Source organism: Carassius gibelio, chromosome B4, assembly GCF_023724105.1.
Source record: "Carassius gibelio isolate Cgi1373 ecotype wild population from Czech Republic chromosome B4, carGib1.2-hapl.c, whole genome shotgun sequence".
NCBI classification, from domain to species: Eukaryota; Metazoa; Chordata; class Actinopteri; order Cypriniformes; family Cyprinidae; genus Carassius; species Carassius gibelio.
In genome coordinates, this window is record NC_068399.1 from 2,980,090 (window position 1) to 2,995,043 (window position 14,954).

Genomic DNA, 14,954 nt, shown 5'->3' on the forward strand with positions numbered 1-14,954 from the left:
TACATAAATATAAAAATCTAATGAAGGCTAGTCATTGCATATATTAGAATTAGGCTATTACTATTTAAAATGATTCATGAAATTCTCCTTCATCCCACACCTTCTTCGTATTGCATAAAATTACGTGCATTTTTTAATGTTTAATGGCATTTCAATCTTATTTAGACTGTTCTGGATAATATCATATGGCCTGCTGAGAAAGATAATGATGATGATACATACCCACTTCACATCAAATGTCGCATTTCAGAGTACCTTCATTGTTTTATTGAGAGTGTTTGTAAATATATTCTTTAGGTTGAAAAAAAAAAAAGAATACAACAAATGTCTTCACTAGAACTTATTTGCTTTTCTGTCGTAGCATGTGTAGGCAAACTTCAACAACTTCTGAAGTTCTGGGTTGGATGGGAGCTTTGTCAGCTGGCATGAAGTTTAAAGGGATCTGTGCTGATCATCAACATGCTTTCATATCCTCCGACTGCCTGGCCACTACAGGACATTCAGGAGTTTAATATGGACCTGGAAGCCTGTATTACAACATGCGACACAGGATTTGAATGAATTATGATATGATTTAGTTCCTAGTTTGGCAAACATTCATAATGTGCTAGACTGCAGAGTTCAAACTTTGTTTTTTTTTTTTTTTTTTTTTTTTATTGTCAGTTCAATGATCAGAAGTACACAGATACAGTGTCAGACATACAAAATAAGAACAAAGCAAAATACAATGGAAAGGAAGAAGGAAAAAAAAAAAAAAAAAGGTCAAATGATAAAATACATTACAAGTACAGGGAATCACAAATTAGAGAGTCAAGGAAGGTTCTTTATATAATGCCAAAGAGGTGACCATATCCGCCAAAAGTCATCAGATTTTCGGTGCACGTCATATGTAAGTTTCTCAAGCGGGAGTAATATAGATATTTTAGACATCCACATTTTGAAAGAAGGAACCTGAGGAGATGACCATAATAGTAGTATGCATTTCTTTGCCAGATACACCAAAATTAAGAACATATGTTTCACATGAGAATCAAACACTGTCTCAACTCCAACAGATAACATGTACAATTCCAAGGAGAAACAAAACTGTAACCCAAAGAGTTCTTGTAAAAAGTTATGTATTTTGTTCCAAAAAGGGATGATTCTGCTACAGTACCAAAAACAGTGAAGAAATGTTCCCTTATGTTTTTTGCAATTAAAACATAGGCCAGTCGAATTTCTATAGATTTTCTTTAAACGTAATGGTGTGAGATAAATTCTATTGATGAATTTGTAGTTAAGTTCGTGAACTCCCAATGAATTACATTTAAAGTATAAGTTGTTAATTAGGGCGATCCAATCATCATTGTCAATTTCATGACCTAAGTCCTTTTCCCAAACGTTCTTCAAACTATCTAATGAGGAAGTACATGTATCAGAAAGGGCATCATATATCACTGAGATTATTCCCTTGGAAAAATTGTTTGTCACAATTTGTTCAATGGCAGTAAGTTTGAGTCTTAGTTTACAATTATCTGATAAAGGTTTTATAAAGTGACGCAACTGGAGATATTTGAAAAAGTTTGCTTGTGGTATATTATATTGACATGAAAGTTGTTGGAAAGATTTTACTGTATTCTCTAAAAAAAGGCAAGATATAGTTGAGATCCCTAATTTAGACCAGTCTGAAAGACCTATATTATGTAATGAAATAGGAAAATCTGGATTATAGGCAATAGGGGAAAGCAAAGAAAGGTTGGCTGGAATTTTAAGATATGTTCTGACATCTCTCCATACCAAAAGAGTGTTTAGAATAATAGGGTTTGTTGAAATGTTTTTGATTTTTCTAAAATTTTTAATAAAAGGCAGAAATTTTATTGGAAGGGGGGCACAAACCGTTGCTTCTATATTAACCCACATGGAGTCAGTCCGTTCATTATACCAACTGACCATATGTTTCACTTGTGCTGACCAATAATAAAATTGTAAATTTGGTAAAGCGATGCCTCCCTTCTCTTTTGGTTTTGTCAACTTATTAAAATTAATACGGGGCATTTTATTGTTCCAAATGAATTTAGATAAGTGTTTGTTAATGTCTTTGAAAAAAGGATTAGCTAAGTAACAGGGGAGGGACTGAAATAAATATAAAAACTTTGGAAGAATATTCATTCTAATTACATTTATTCTGCCTAAGAAGGATATAGGGAGAGAATGCCAAGTAATAAGATCTTTTTTAATTCTGCCAACAAGAGGCGTATAGTTTATATTAAATAAATCATCCAATTTTGGTGAAATGAAAATACCTAGGTATTTAAAACCAGATGTTGTTATTTTGAAAGGTGAAAGAGGCAAAAGGTCAGAGATATTAGAAATATTAATAGGGAGCGCCACGGATTTGGTAAGATTAATCTTGTATCCAGATAACATGCTGTAATCTGAAATACATTTTAATAATGCAGGGATTGATTTTTCAGGTTCTGAAGAATACAGCAATACATCGTCTGCATACAGGGATATGCGATGTTCATCATTTCCCACTTTTATTCCAAAAAAGTTTTGGCACTGTCTAACAGATTCAGCAAGAGGTTCAATTATGAGGGCAAAGAGCAGGGGTGAAAGGGGACAGCCCTGCCTCGTACCTCTTTGAATATCAAAAGGTTTTGAAATCAAACCATTTGTAGTCACTGTAGCTTGGGGATTAGAGTAAAGTAATTTTATTAATTTGATCAATTTTGAGCCCAAATTGAATTTCTTAAGGGTGGCAAATAGAAATTTCCATTCCACCCTGTCAAACGCTTTTTCTGCGTCCAGGGAAATAATAAGGGCGGGGAGTTTATGTTCTTGAGTTACATTTATCAAATTTAGGAGCCGACGTATGTTATCTGTACCAAAGCGTGCTTTTATGAATCCCGTCTGGTCTGGTTTAATAATATGTGGTAAAACAGTTTCAAGTCTACGAGCAAGAATTTTAGCAAGAATTTTGTAATCTGTATTCAGAAGACTTATTGGCCGATAGGAAGCACACTCCTGGGGATCTTTGTCTTTTTTGGGTATTAAACAAATTGATGCTGTTCTCCATGATTCAGGGGCTACTCCATTATCTAATAAATTTTGAAGGGCAGGCATTAGAATATGAGAAATTTCTGGCCAAAATGACTTATAAAACTCGCAGGGAAAACCGTCCGGACCTGGAGATTTGTTAGAAGGCATGGATTGAATAGCATTAAAGACTTCTTCTGGTGACAAAGGCGAATCTAAAAATATCTTGTCTTCTTCAGAGATGGCTGTAAGTGGAAGTTTATCTAAAAATTCAATGATATCCGATTGTTCAGCAGTGATTTGAGATTTATATAGTTCTTTATAAAAATTTTTAAATAGGTTATTAATCAAATCAAGATTATACGTGACCGAACCATCTGGAGTTTTTAATGATTTAATTGTTCTCTCATTTAATTTTTTTTTTATCTGATGTGCCAATAATTTATCTGATTTGTTAGCATATTCATAATATTTTTGTTTGGAGAAAAAGAGTAGTTTTTTAATGTGATTTGTGTGATCCAAATTAAGTTCAGCTCTAGCTTGGCATAATTGGGCCCAATTTGTTTGATTAGGGGCTTTACTATGTAAACATTCCAATCTTTTTACTTCTCGTTCTAATTCTTGCCTTTTTTTTGACCAAGCCTTTTTGCGTGCTGAGGAGTATGATATAATATGTCCCCGAATTGTGGCTTTAGCAGCGTCCCAAATAGTTGCTGAAGAGACTGGTGAATTTCTATTATCTGACCAATAATTCTTAAAACCTTCTCGGACTAAGTCACAAAATGCTGAATCATTTGGCAATGGAAGAGTTGAATCTCCAGATCCTGGTGGCCCTGCGGTTGTTTATAATCATGTCTAACTGAACTGGGGCATGATCAGACAGAACAATTGAACCAATTTCACTGGAGGATACAGTATGGAGGCAATGAGCTGGGGTAAAGATATAATCTATTCTAGAATAAGAGCAATGAGGATTGGAATAAAATGTATACTCCTTGCTACCCTTATTAAATTCCCTCCAAGCATCAACGATACCGGCCTCGTTACAGAGTTTTTTAAGAACAAGAGAGGATCTAGGATTAGTAAATGTATCAGAAGGGGATTTGTCCATTTTTTGGTCCATGACACAGTTAAAATCTCCGGCACAGACCCCCATACCTTTACAGTATTGACTAAACAGAAGAATTACTTTAGATATAAATTTAGGGGAGTCTTCGTTTGGAGCGTATATATTAATTATGGTAAAAGGTTCCCCATAAACTGTACCAGTAATTAAGATATATCTTCCATCCGGGTCACTAATTTGATCCTCTAAAACAAAAGGAAAGTGTTTATGAATTAAAATAACAGTACCTCTTTTCCTTGTGTTTGCTTTACAAGTTGAGAAAAATAATTGCCCTACCCAATCTCGCTTTAATTTCAAGTGCTCAGAGTCAGACAGGTGTGTCTCTTGAAGCATAGCTATGTTAGCTCTCTGTTTTTTAAGGTGAGTTAGAATTTTTTTCCTTTTGATCACATTGCCTAACCCTTTAACATTCCATGTAATAAGCCTAACCGAATTGTCCATTGTCATCAGTTACAGAAAAATGGAAACGAAAGAGAATTCGATTTAAGACTGAGGCATGTCTGACAAAGTAGCAAAACTGACACAAATATTTTTTGCATTTTAACAACGAAAACATGATATAACGAGAAAAAAAAAAACCCTCCCACCCCCCCTCCCTCAGTCTCGTCCCCAAACGACGAGCCAACCCTAGAGAGAAACTCAGGTTACTGTACCCGATTGGTATTACCCCTAAAGACAAGACAACCCATACCAAATGGTAGTACAGAATTATACCCATAGGGAGGCACACCTTTGTAACCAGCCAGTCCCCCTTTTTGGTCAAGCATCCGAGGTTGATACACTACCGTAGCCACAACAAAATAATCAGTAAAAATTATGCTAATATATTAACTTAAAATAGCCGGCCATATGTCTAACAAAAGTAAAATAAATAAATTGGAAGTAGATTTACCTCTATAAAGTGGCCACAACAGGATAATCGGTAGTGAGGATATTATAATATAAAAATAATTTATGTGTAAGAAAAAGACAACCTAAGATAACCGGCCATGTATTTGAAATTAAATTTACCTCAGAGTTTTCTGTAAAGTTAACAGTGTAAGGCCCTCAAAGTTTTAAGAATAACCACTTGTGATGCATTCATGTCCTTTATGTCCTTTATAGTTACTTATCTTTCAGAGTCTTTAAAAACTCTGTGGCAGCCGCTGGAGTGGAAAAGACGTGCATCTCCGTTTCGTGAAGGCATCTGATTTTTGCAGGGTAAACGAAGCCTCTAAACATGTTACGGCCGGAAAGTATTTTCCTGACATCATCGAACTCTCGGCGTTTCTTCAGCACCTCAGCGGACACGTCCTGGAAGAAGCGCAGTTGACTCCCGTCGTGACTGATGCTGCGTTTTCTCCGCGCTGCCTGCAGGATGAATTCCTTATCCGTGTATCGTAGAAAACGGACCAGGACGCTTCGCGGGGGGCGATTTGCTCCCGGGACCGGGCCGAGAGATCTGTGAGCTCTCTCGATCTCGAAACGTGAATCGGGTGCAAGGTCCAGCCACTCCGGGAGCCTCTTCGAAAGGAACTGTGCCATGGGTTCAGAGCCTTCAGTTTTCTCAGGGAGACCGACGATTCTCAGGTTTTTACGTCTGCTTCGATTCTCCAGGTCATCTACTTTAGCTCTTAATGATGTCAGTTCTTTGTCCAGAGATGCAATTTTACTATCACGAGCCGGCATGCTATCTTCGACATCGGAGATTCTGCGCTCAGCCTCAGTTAAACGCGTTTCGTTCGAGTCCACTCTACCAGACAAATTGGAAATCGTTTCTTGAATTGAAGTAACCGAGGTAGAAATATTGTCCAAACGATTATCGATCGCACTTAGTCTACCTTCGATATTGGCCAAACTGGATCCCAACGAACGGATTTCCATCAGCATAATGTCGGCCTGATCAGACGAGGTCTCCTGCTCCGCCTCAGCGTGCTTTTTCTTTGTATTTCTGGATGAACGGGAATTAAACAGTGGAAACTCCCGTGTTTCTTTACTCTCGGACATTGTTTAATGTTTTTAGGACTAGATACGTCGAATATTGACCAAATGAAACATAGAAAACTTTAAAAAGAAAGGGAACTGGCACGGAGCTAACAAGCTAAGCCGCCATCTTACTCGAGGCCGCTCCCTCCCCCCCAAACTTTGTTTTTGTGATACAAACATCCCAACCTGATAAGACTGTTCCAAAACAAGCACTCATGTTAAATGGCCTAATGTGTTTAAAAATGCAATCATTTTCATGTCAGTGTTATTACTGTGATTCACATCACATAAATGGGCCAGTTCGTCCATGATAATCTTTAGCGTAAATATTGCTTAAGAAGAAATTGATCAAAGATGGATCTACAAAGATAATATGTAAGTACAGGCTCTGGCACCCTGCTCTAACACAAAAGCAAATGAATTATAGGCCATATTTAACGAAATGGAAGAGCAAATCTTTGAACAGAAATTGACTTTAAAATTGACTAAGTAAAACAAAGATTAAAATCGTTTAGGAAGCCAATGTCCAGTATTTTCTGTGCAAATGTTTAAAATGTACTCAATTTTTATATAATTTCAGTTGACAGTTCTATATTGAAATCTATCAAATAATCTTTAGTTTACAGCTATAAACACAAATTAACTACTTTTGTCAATTTATGGCTATGACTATTTAATCCCATAATTAGACAAGGTTACATTTAAGACCCTGACATTTTTAGGAAGTTGGGTCACAAAATATACTTACATACCTTTCTAGAAAAACCATCACAATGTTCACAAAAGATCACAATTTTGTATCTATATTTAGAGAAATGTATATAAAGTTAAAACAATAAAAACATCAAAAGGTCAGATAATAATATTTCTGTTACTGATTAGCATATACTGTATGAGCTTGTGGTTGGTATCAATGTGTATCAATGCTCCTGGGCTGGGCACAGAATATGCCCTACAAACAACACACCCTAACTGTGTCAACCTAGATAATGCCTGCACCATCAACTAGGGATGGGTATCGTTAAGGTTTTAACGGTATTACTTCTCTTACCGATACTGCTTAACGGTCCGGTACTTTAACGGTATTCTTATCGGTACTTTGTGTTGTGTTTAGGCAGTCAAAAACTTTGCATTTCTCTATCTGCACATAATGCACTTTTGAAAGATACTTTGACAGATTGCTTGTTTCCGCCCTTACATGCAAACATTTTGTTGCACTTATGACAACCAGCGTTGTCTGCATCAACTCTAGTAAAGTATAACCACACTTTGAAAATGTTTTGCTGTCTCTGCCATCTTCACTCTTTTTATTAAGCAGGAGTTTTCGTACTGTAAGGGGCCGTTCACATATCTCATCTAAAAACGCGTGGAAAACACTAGGCGCGCCGCTTTCAGATTTTTTTTTTCCCAAATCCTTCGGGCACTTGCACTCCTGAGGAGTCTGCCGTTGCTAAGCAACCATAACGTGCTCTCTCCATGAAGACGCGGAAATTTCTGCAAAGGATAAATGGATTTGCAGCACTAAAAACTGCTTGCAGTAGCACTGCTACTAAATTAATTAAAAAATCCACACACAGCTATCAGCTGTTCCTTCAGCTTTGCTGAGCTTTCAACGTTGTTACGGAAAAGGTGAGGAAGTTACATGACCTGCGGTGGTCTCGCGGCATTCTGAAAAGAAAAAATTAAACGGAAAAACGAGCTTGTTGAACCGCGTGCACGTCGCTTCCATTATGAGCGCGCATACCGCACGCCTACATTTAAAATAACGAACTTGAGTGATATGTGAATGGCCCCTTATGCATCTGTGTGCGCCGCGCTCGTTCTTGTTATGTGTGACTGACAGCCTCCGTGGCGCGCATGAGAGATCTCGCAGATCTCACAGACAAATGTCTGAATATGATCACACATTACAAATGTTTGGTAAGATAAAATGTGCATGATAACTTTATTAAGCAAATCTCTTCGCCATCGTCACTCTTTATTATTAAGCGGGAGTTTTCGTACTGTGTGCGTGCGCCGTGCTCGTTGTGGTGTGTGTGTGTTTGTTTGTGACTGACAGACATCCTCCGCGGCGCGCATGACAGATCTCGCAGATCTCACAGACAAACGTCTTAATATGATCGCACATTAGAAATGATTGGTGAGAAAAGATCTGCACGATAACATTATTAAGGAAAAATCCATAGTACCCAAACCCCCCTCAAACTGTTTGCTGTGGTTAATCTCACCAATAATCTGAATAACCTCTCTAAATCCCTCCATTACAGCATGTAGAAAATTTTCCTGACTTGAAAGAGCATTTAAAAAACTAAATCCTGAGTACAGGTAAACTCCAAAAAGTCCAAATCAATTGGTGGACGATTAAGCAGATGGGACAGCCGAGAATGGAGCCTATCCGATATAGCATCCATCCACACTTCCTTAAACAACTACATTCTCACCTGAAATACTTTTAAAATTAAATTTCATGACACAATAACAGTAGTATTTTGAAAATGATCCGAATAAATGGTGGTTGAAATCACAATGTTGCGTGAACTCAACCAATCAGGATGTTTAGCGCCCAAGTCCCGCCCCCGAAAGTTCCGGAACTTTGAAAAAGTACCACCTCGCCAGCAGGGACTTTCTGAGGGGCATTTTTATTTACCTGGAACTTTATTTAGTTCCTGGTTCCTGCGGTGGAAACACACCGAGTCCCAGCCCAAAGCCCCTTGTTCCTGGGTAAAGTTCCTGCGGTACCCAACGTAAAGACTCTCATGGCTGTATTCTTTGGGAGTCTCAGCCTGTGAATGTGGAAGCACAGATGATAAACAAAAAAAAGAAATGTTCAAGTTAAATGACATGAATGCAAAACAAATAGAACAGTTAATGTCAGATACCTTCGTATCGCTGAGAAATGACATGCAGTCTGGCAAGGACACACAGGTCATTAAAGAAGAATGGCCCTATCTATTTTCACTTGTTGGCATGAAGGCACACTTCAAACTTTTAACTGGTGTCCACATCAATGAGGCATTTGAGGAGGCCATGGTAGCTAAATTTGCTAGAGTTCATCTTCAGAACACAAATGAAGATTTTTTTTTATTATTAAATCTGAGAGATTTCTGTCCCTTCATTGACAGCCTAAGTAACTGAAACTTTCAAGCCCCAGGAATGTAGTAAATGCATCATTAAAGTAGATCATGTGACTCCAGTGCTTCAATCTTCATTTCATGAAGCCATGTGAATAAAACTTTATTCAATTATTTATTTACATCAGCATCAGTCGCTGACTTTATGGCAAGCAGTTTTAACATGTTATTCTTCACAGGATATGAATTATTGATATCAAGAACTCCATTTCAACAAATGTAAATGTAATTCTTGATATCAAAAATAGTAATGTATTATATATATATATATATATATATATATGTATATATTAGTGCTGTCAAAATTAGCGCGTTAACGCATTCGATTAATTTGAAATATTTAACGCGTTAAAAAAAAATAACGCAATTAACGCGGTTGCAGTTTTTTTTATTTCCAGTTGTGGCCTATGTGTGTTCAACATGCAAAGAAATATGGATAAGACCAAGGAAGGACTTTTAGACGGAAAGTTTCAGTATAAAACTCTGCCGGATTACTCTTCAGTCTGCCACAAGAAACATTACTCTTCATTTAGTCTGCCACAAGAAACAGCAACATTAAAATCATGAACTCAAATGTCATTGTTTAAAAAAAAACAAACAATGACTGTAACAGTGCGTAAATCAGACCTTTCTGTAACGCTAACGTTAATAAGCTTAAACGAAAATAAAGAAATAATTGTGTAGCGGAGTATTTTTTGTACACAGTGCCGCGAACTGTCAATCACTCCTGTACGCGTGCATCACTGTCCTCCTCAGCTGCAGCAACTTGCGCTCTCTCTCTTCATCAAGCTTTAAAACAAAAAGGGGACAAAAAGATCATATTGTCTTTGTGCATAGGCTATAGATTAATTAGATAAATGAATATCTAAATTTGTGCCTTGCCGTCTACGGTATTTTTTTAGAACTTAGAAAAAAGATGCTGCAGCCAATGAACAGCCAGCGGGGGCTGCAGGACGACTCAACCTCCGCAGACAGTTTTTAATGTTTATCAGACAATAAATACTCAAGATTTTGCTTTAGTATAACTCACAACGAGTTTCACACACCTTATCCGGCCACGTTGAGTTGTTGACACTTAACAGTGGGAAAAGCGACACATGCGCTATTCACTTGTATAACTTACGGGTGAATGGGTAATGTAGTTTCTGCTCTGGGTGGGATGAATTAGGAAGCTTGCATTGTGAAGGGCGCTCTGAAAATCAAAAGATTAAAACCTCTATTAAAACAGATATCCAAATGAGCGTACCGGTACGCTAAAAGCACGTTCTGGGCGCACGGAGAGGTGGCGGTACGCTCAAGAGCTATATTTGGAAGTGGCGGTACTGAGTACCTGTGCTTACTGGCCCACTTAAAGCACTGGCAATGACTATACTTTGGAATTTTTTTGCAGTCCACTTAGAATTCAACGTGGAAATCATTTTTGTTTTTTATTGGCATTGATTGTTTTGAAATTCAAATGGTACTTACATGCCTGTGTTTTTATTTCTGTAATAAATATGGCTTTCAAGCCAACAGTTAATTTGGAGGATATTGATGGTTTATTGCAGGTATGTTGTTTACATGAGAAAATCTGTGTTACAAGTTAAACAAAAATTCCAATAAACAATCATATTTTGAATTTAAATAGTTTCTTTGTCTTGAGTTTACATTAATTATTTACATTTTACATTTACATATCCAAAAAGTTTCAGTCTTTTAATTGCGATTAATCGCGATTAATTTAAAAAAATTGTGCGATTAATTAGTTAATTTTTTTTAATCGATTGACAGCACTAATATATATATATATATATATATATATATATATATAAAGATGCTCAGGACAGTTGATGGGTCACTGCTGCGCATTGTCACGAAAGCTTATCTTTCTCACGTGTTTTTCAGCCTTGTCGATTTAAACATTAAAGCATCCAAACACAAGACGCGGAAAAGCTGAAGACACGCTATGTTCGGTCACGCAGCGAGAGAACCGCGTATCACAGACAGCAACACTGAACCGAGCTCTCTTCTGCGAAGTTCTCCTCGAAGTCCTGCACCTGAACGAACAAATACAAATCGCAGTTTGAACAAACAAAAAGGTGTGAAAGAGCTCAATTCAGTACTCTAGGTGTTCTGGTGTTCAGGGCTCGCGCAGAGAAAGGCGTCTCAAAACACTTGAACATCGAATTTGCTTATTTTTGCTCTTGTGCCGACAGATACATACAAAATATGTCAAAATATCCACCTTGGAAATTATGCTAGAAAAAAACTGTCAGTTATTTCTTAAGTGAAAGTAAACAGTTGAGGAAAAAAATGGGATGTGTATTATATTGGATGCGTTCATCGTCTCTTAACCCTTGTGTTATGTTGCGGGCCAATTTGATCCGTTTCGATTTTCTAGTTGTTGGAAAGACTGGTTAACCTATGTTTTTTTTCTTGATATTTTGTGACTTTTTCTCATTTATCATCATGAACATGCATGCAAAGTTTCAACATGCTGGTGTTTTTTGACATATACAAACAAAATTACTATTACGTTCGTGATGTTCGAGGGTCAATTTGACCCGCATATTTTAACGCTCTAAGGAAACTCTACTGAACCAAAATAATAACATTTCTTTGGTTATATTTTGTTATTTTATTATTTTACTACTTTATGAAGCTAAAAAATTAGGATTTCCACACTTATTTCAATACAGAAAATATTTTGTAAGCCACAGATGGTAAAAATTACCTATCATTTATTTTTCAAGCTACCTGAAATAATATTAAACCTTTTTTTCTTTTATTGATATTTTGTGACTTTTTCTCATTTATCATCATGGATATGCATGCAAAGTTTCAACATGCTGTTTTTTTTTTTACATATACATGCTAAATTAAAAGTATATGTGTGATGTTCGTAGGTCAGTTTGACCCTCATAGACAGCCATTCAAAAGAAACTGTACAGACACAAAAAATAAAAATATTTAATGTATGTCAGGCATCAGCTCCAGTTCTAAAGTGTACGTCTATCTAAAAGTGCTCTAACCCTAACCAAACACACTTCGAAAAGCTAAATCATGGTGTTCAAAATTAATGGCAAATTACAAATGATAAACCTGAGCTACCCAAAGAGATTCTGAACATGGAGGGCAGAAACATGCATCTGGAGTCAGACCCACAGAAAATAAAGGAGTGAACACAGATGATAGGGGAAAAAAAGCGCGACAGCAAAACCAGCACCATGTGTGTGAAGTGCAAGAAATTCATATGCCAAAAGCACACATTTGCTGTGTGCTCATCATGTCAAAAGTAACTTCATGACTTTATGAAATGAGTTTACAAAACAGCCAACTAAAGAAAATAAATATTTTCATTATACAGCTACATTTAATTGTTCAGTTATGATGTTCTATGAAAAAAAATGCAAAAAAAAATGTATATGCAAAACAAGTCAGCATACTGTTTATTTTAAAATTTTGTCAAAACAAAATATATTTAAAAATGGTTAAAAAACTTTTTCATTAAATCATACCTTCAGATATATTTTTGGGGGACTATTTGACAAATGTTGATAATAAAAGTTTTCAGTTTGTACCTGAATCTTTGTTGTTTTCCATAGTGTGATTTTTGAGGAATTGTATTGAATCCAATTAGGGTCAATTTGACCCACTCCATATAGGGTTTACACAGAAATCGAACAGTGCACAAGGGTTAAAGTGACCGCGCCTAATTTAGCTACTGGCTGCTCTAATGTTAATACCAAAAAAATGAAAGAAAATCACTCACTGCTCTTGACTGAATTACTTTGAATAATTTTTGATTTGACCGTTATCAGATATCATTTTTGATATATATAGCAAAACTGTAATAATGTGAGAAATGTTGAAGGTGTCTGAATAAATTAAGGTTTGATTGTATATTTCATTTTTACATTGAAGACTATCCAGTGCTATTTTACATTTTATTATTTGGTTTCTGTACCTTGACATCTACAAACTTGAAAAAAAACTTAAACTTTGTGTAAATAGCACAAATAAATAAAAATAAACTAACATACAAATTAAACAATTTCAAACAGGGCCCACTGGTACAACCTTCACCGGGTCCCCGCTGACCCCAGCTACAGCTTTGCTCACGCCTGCTTCACACATACTCCATCTGCAGTGCGTATGCAGTCCGTGTGCGTTACGTATGTGGTTTTCTCAAACAGTTTGTGATGCATTTTGGAAACAGGAGATGAGGCCCTTTTCTAATGCACCACCTACAGTAGCTTGATAAACCCCTTCTCAAAGACTTACTGTTTGTCAAATTTATTTCGGTAACACACGTTCTGAATGCCTCAGAATTTGAATGAGCAATTTTAATCTACATTAATCTAGATTAATTTCAAGATTACAGTGAGATTAATCTAGATTTTAAAAAATAATCTATGGCCACCACTAAATATATATAGAGTGAAGTTGTGGCCTAATGGTTAGAGAGTCGGACTCACAATCGAAGGGTTGTGAGTTCGAGTCTCGGGCCAGCAGGAATTGTGGGTGGGGGGAGTGCATGTACAGTTCTCTCTCCACCCTCAATATGACGACTTAGGTGCCTCTCTGTGTGAAAAGTTTTTTGTTGACAAATTAGTAGGAATATAGGCCATCAGATGGCCTATATTACCCTCATCTGTTGATCCAGCAGATCCTGTTATAGCCACCAGGTTTTTAAACTCTTTTGAGCCAATTTCCATGTCTTGTCAAACAGATATAGTCAACAATTTGAACCCTATAATTCATTTACTCAAACAGTACACTGACTGAACTGCTGTGAAGAGAGAACTGAAGATGAACACTGAGCCGAGCCAGATGATGACTCGTTCTCGAATCAAGAACTGGTTGCATCGTTTTCGGTTCACCAGTAGTGATGGGAAGCTCAGTTCTTTTCTGCGAACCGATTCTTCCGGACATTTCGATTCAATAAACTGGTTGAAGAAAACGGTTCACCGGTTCTTTTGCGCTCAGCGTAATGGCGTTATTTACGATGATTGCCCTCCATTCAAGCCTTCGGTTTACCCGCGCTCATAACACTAGCACAGAATCTGTTCAGAATCAATCACCAAAAGAATCAGTTCAGTTCAGACGCTCTGTGTGTCGGTCTGCTTCACACTGAATCACACATGCGCAGTATCATCAGCTCCTCGGTTCACGAATCGTACGCGTCTGACAGAAACGGTTCTTGACTCGAGAACGAGTCAGTCTTTCGTTCGTTATCTGGCTCGGCTCGGTGTTCATCTTCAGTTCTCTATTCACAGCAGTTCAGTCAGTGTACTGTTTGAGTAAATGAATTACTGATATTGTATTTGTTTGAACTCAGAGGGAGTGTCAGCCACATTAAAAAAGTTAACAGCTTAAGTCATTTGTGGATTAATGCGTGTTAGAGATGCAAACTGTTTCAAATGATTCAATTCGATTTGATGAACTAGTTCTAGAAGATCCGGTTACATCGAATGATTTGTTCGCGAACCGGATATCATTGAACTGTGTTTTGAACTCGCTCACAACAGACACAGAAGAGAAGACAATGCTGAATAAAGTCATAGTTTTTGCTATTTTGGGACCAAAAACGATGCTTCAAAAAATTCTAACTGACCCTCTGATGTCAGAATAAACATGCTTTCCCTGGATAAACGCACTGCTTTGGTGATATGCAATTCTGTACGCTGAAACGTCCCAAAAAAAAAACAGAAGAAAAAAAGGCATCGGTGTAT